We start from the raw sequence: 5511 nt of genomic DNA on the forward strand, positions 1-5511 counted from the left end.
CTGGCCCTCATATGTGGGATCCGAACCGGGGCCCTCTGGCGTCCCAAGCCAGCTCTTAATCATCGTGCCACTCGGCCGGCCCACCACTCATCTCTTAAAGCTAGCAATTCTGAGTCAAATTCAACTCTCCTTGTTTCCAACTCTTATGACCAATTATTTATCGAGCTCTGCTCAGACTACCTGAGAAATGACTCAAGTATTTCTTTTATGTCCTTCCTAACATTGACCTCATGAGTTGCTACTGGGGTATTGCAATCACTTCCTAACCTATTTCTTGCCACCAGTTTCACCCCACTGCAGTCCATTGTCCTCACCATGGCTCTAGTTAACTTGCTAAAATAAGTTACTATTTCTCTTCAAACCATTCATTAGTTCCCTACTGTCCCCAAGAAATAAAATATAAAGATTCTGAAGCAATCAGAAGGGTGGTGGTGAAGGAAAAAGTGGCTAACCTTTAATGAGTTCCCACTATTGCAAAGCATTATTCTATGGACATAGTTTATATGGACTATGAGGTGTGATCAAACAATATGGTGAATGTTTAAATAAAAAATAATTTATTACAGTAAAAGACACATTGCCATTAAATCCCTTCAAAATATTCCCCCTCGCTTTGAACACACTTATCCCATCTTTCTTGCCACTTTCTGAAGCAGTTCTGAAGTCCTCTTTCGTGAGTGTCTTTAGTTGCTCTGTTGTGGCTGCCTCGGTGTCCTGAATCATTTTGACCTTGGGGAAGAGCCAGAAATCATACAGTGCTGGCAATCCAATGAATAAGGTGGATGAGGACATACCGTAATGCTTTTATTTGTCAGAAATTGCTGTATACCAGAAGTGATGTGTGACACGGAGCATTGTAATGATGGAGGATGATTTATGATACACTTTAAAACACACATTCCCTCAACGATAGCTCACACCTGACTGAATGCACCAAACAAGTTGAAACTTGTCACACACTGTTGAAGATTCCTGCCCTTCGCTGGATGGCACTCGGCAGCAGCATTCACCATATTTGGTGATCAAAACAGAAAGGCTCCATGTCACACATTGCTTCTGGAACAGTAATTTCTGTCAAATAAAAACATTACGGTGTGTCCTCATCCACTTATTCACTGGATCTGGCACCATGAAACTTCTGGCTCTTCCCCAAAGTCAAAATGACCATGAAACGTAAACGTTTTGAATCAATTCAGGACACTGAGGCAGGCACGACAGTGCAACTAAAGATACTCACGAAAGAAGACTTCCAGAACTGCTTCAGAAAGTGGCAAGAACGACGGGATAAGTGTGTTTGAAGCAAGGTGGAGTACTCTGAGGGGGATTAATGGCAACGTGTCTTTTACTATAATAATTTTGTTTTAATTTAAACATTCACTGCATTTTTTAAATCACACCTCGTATGTCACTTAAGCTTCAAAACAACTAAATGAAGTAGGCATCATCATCACCACCATCACCCCAATTTATAAATGAAGAAAGAGGAGCACAAAAGAGTCAAGTGACTTACTCAAGGGTGCACAGATAATTAGTGGAGTTAGGGTTTAGACCCAGAAATTTGTAGAAATTGACAAGGTGATTCTAAAATGTATATGGAAAGATAAAAGGAGTAGGATAGGCACAATTACTTTGCAAAATAAGAATAAAGTTTGAGCTTTATCACTACCTGATTTCAAAACTTATTATAAAGCTACAGTAATTAAGACAGAATGGTATTGGCACAAAAATAAATAAATAGATCAGTAGCCCAGAATTGAGAGTCCAGAAATAGGGCTTCATATATATGGTCAACTGATTTTCCACAAAGTTGAAAAGGCAATTCAATGGAGAAAAGACAGTCTTCAACAAATGATGTTGGAACACTTGGACATCCATATGCAAAAAATGAACCTTGACTTATACCTCACACATTATACAAAAATGAACTCAAAATGGACAATAGACTTAAATGTAACTTAAAACTATGAAACTTCCTAAAGAACACATAGCAGAATATCTTTGTGACCTTGGATTTGGCAATGATTTCTTAGATCTGACTCCAAAAGCACAGTCCAGAAAAGAAAAAAGTGATAAATAGGACTTCATCAATATTAAGAAATTCTGCTCTTCCAAAATGCACTGTTAGGAGAATGAAAAGATTAGCTAAAGACTGGGAGAAAGTATTTGCCAGACACATATTCCTAAATGGCTGTAGCCAGACCACATCAATGTTTCAAACTTTATTGATAAGAAAAAAAACCAATAAAAAATAGGTAAAATATTTGAAGAGACATATCAACACACATATGTAGATAGAAAATAAGCTCATAAAAAGATACTCAACATCATTAATAATTAGGAAAATGTAAATTAAAACCATAATGAGGTACACTGGACACCTCTTAGAATGGCTCAAAACAAAAGAAACCTGACAATATCAATTGCTAGCAAGGGTGTGGAGCAACTGGGACTCTAAATGTTGCTGTTGGAAATACAAAAGGGGACTGAAACTTTAAAAAAATAGTTTGGTAGTTTCTTATAAAGTTAAACATATACCTACTATGTGACATTGCCCCACCTGAGTATTTACCCAAGTGAAATGAAAACATGTTCACAGAAAATCTTGTTTGCAAATGTTTACATCAACTTTGTTTATAGTCACCTACAACTGGAAACAACACACATATCTTCCAACTGTTAAATGGGTAAACAATTCTGGTACATCGATACAGTGGAATACTATGCAGCAATGAAAAAAAACAAACGAATAATACATGAAAAAAGGGTAAATATTACACGTAGTTATGTGATGGAATCCAGTCCTAAGAGCTATGTGATTTACAATTCCACTTACATGACATTCTGGAAAAGGCAACTTACAGGCACCGAAAACAGATCAATGGTTGCCAGGGGCTCTGGGTGGGGGAGAAACTGACTCCAAATATGTATGCGGGCATTTTTTGCATGTTGGAAAATTTCTGTATCTTGATTGTAGTGGGGGTTGCGCAATTGACAACCTGTTTCAAAACTCACAGAAATGTACACTAAAAAGGAAAATTATACTCTGTGTATGTTATACTTAATAAAAAAACTTCATCCTTGACCTCAATTAATATGAACAAAAGAGTTAACAGTTGCAAATTAGGTCAATTAACTTGCAATTACAACAATTCTCTTCTTCCTCTAGTATAACTTAGGCTGGCCACGACTTTTCTCAGCATGTGTATCTCCCCTGAGCTGCTGTAGGGGAGGGAAGGAGTTGGAGTCCTTATAATGAGCCAGCATGCTCATTAACATGCTCAGAAGGCTCCAAGGAATTTGTGCACAGAGTAATTATAAAAAGCTCATTTGGTGGAAAGACCAGGCAATTAGGGAGCTCAGGTGAAGGGAATGGCGGAGCCATGATGAGCACTGCCAGGCCAACTAATGCATGCTGGAACACACACACAACCAGGTTCAGAGCCTCATCCAGTGCACCCATAAGCCCAGGTGGCCTTGGGGTCCTCTCAGTGGGAAGTAAGGAGTGAGTCACAGCCTCCATTTGGGGCCATGAGCTTTAATAGCTGACTGAAAAAAAAATCACATCCACTTACCCATTTCACTTGGATGGAGTACAATTTCAGTTCTCCATATGCCCAGATATATCACAAGGCACATTTCTCTACATCGCTAAGAATGAATGGCCGAGTTCTCTGACTTACCTTCGGTTCTAGGTGGAATAGATGTTGCCAGTGCCTTGCCCACCTCCCCAGGTACTCGCCATTCTATACACATGGACAGTCTTAGTGTAAGCACTTGTGACCCTCTGCATGAAGGCATTCTCAGGCCACATCAGGCCACGTGAGTGGCTTTTGTATGTGGCAACCCAGAATGACAGGAAATAATGTCTGTTCCCCAGGACTGTCCTCAGCCAATGAGAGAGAGGAGTGGATGGATAAATATCCCCGCTTCCCTACCTCTGGGGTAGAACAACCTGAGGCTTGCTCTGTACTGTCTCCCAGCAGTCCCCAGCAGGGACCGGTTATTCACAGCCGTCTCCTTCTCATGAAGGTGCCTTTGATTGCCTTCTTTCCCATCCCTGGCTCAGCTTCCCTTTCCCTCAGCAGGACTTCACTGGATGACTCCCAAATAAACGACTTGCACTCACATCCTCCTGTCAGGTTATGCCTCTGGGGAGACCCAACCTAAGACACAGTCAATGCAACAACTGAAGATCCAGTCCAAACCATAACACAGTGGGCAGATACATGCCTCTACAAAGTGAGAGGTACCCTGGGACGTCAGCAAAGAGGCTGCATTTGGATCACACTCATGGTTGACAGAGCAGGGTAGCTGAGTGCCTCTCAACCAGGGCATGATTTACCCCCAGGGGATATTTGGCCACATCCGGAGCCATTTTGATCATCACAGCTGAGGATGAGTGCTACTGCCATCCAGTGGGTAAGGCCAGGATGCTGCTAAACATCCTACAGTGCACAGGACATCCCCCCACAATAAATGTCAATAGTGCCAAGGTTCAGAAACGCTGGCATAGTATAGCTCCAGTGTCAGAAGACCTGGCTCTGGGTATTTTTCTCATCTCTAATATGGGGATGAAATATTTACTTCACAAGGTTTTTATGCGTCTTGAGTTGATGTAACTAGAGCATAGAGTCAATCATTCCTTCATTCGATAGTGCCAACCTTGTGCCACGCAATGGCCAAGTTAGTGACCAAACAAAGCTAAAAAATGACATCATCTCTGCCCTCAGAGAATCCTGAGGCTGGGTGTGGAGTAAGAGTGCAAACACTTGATGCCTTTCCAGTGTGAAGCCTGGCTCTAATAAGGCACATGGTAAGAGTGCTTTGGCAGAACAGCAGCGAGAAGGAGGCATGCTTCTTGGAAGTCAAGAGGGGATACTGGAGGTGACAGGTGGGGATCGGCAGGGGCCTAGGCAGAGAAGGGCCTTCAGCAAAGGAACCAGCCTTTTGCAAGGGCACAGAGCCCTGAACGGGGTGGCCTGTCTGCAGCATGGTGGCTATGCTCAGAGCATAGAAACATGGGAAAGAGAGGAGAGAGGTGAGGCTGGGAAGGAGGCAGGCACCAAATGGTGAGGGGCCTATTTGCAGGGCTGGGACAAGGTGAAGCAAGTGAGGCATTTGAGGCACTAACCCTGATGGAATTTCATGACCCAGAGAGGAAGTGTCTCCTTCGTACCAGTGCCCTAGGCCCCTCACTTACCTCACCCTAGTCCCAGCTCTCCTCCTTTACCACGCTAAGAAAATAGGAAGCGCCATCTGCAGGCCAGGAGCAGCCAGCAGAAGCTTTGGACTATTTTAATTTTGAGGAGGATAACCTGACTCCAACACGGGTCCCCGGGGCCACCTCTCATCCAACCAAATCTCTAGCGCAGATCAACAAGGAAGCAGAGCTTTCACTTTCTTTCTTTTTTTTTTTTTAAAGATTTTTTTATTGGGGAATTGGGAGGATGGGAACAGTGCTGGGGAATTGGGGAAAGGGGAACAGACAAGTTGCTGTCGTTTTGTTCTTCA

This window comes from Hipposideros armiger, unplaced genomic scaffold (assembly GCF_001890085.2).
Source record: "Hipposideros armiger isolate ML-2016 unplaced genomic scaffold, ASM189008v1 scaffold_2201, whole genome shotgun sequence".
In the NCBI taxonomy this organism is placed as follows: Eukaryota; Metazoa; Chordata; class Mammalia; order Chiroptera; family Hipposideridae; genus Hipposideros; species Hipposideros armiger.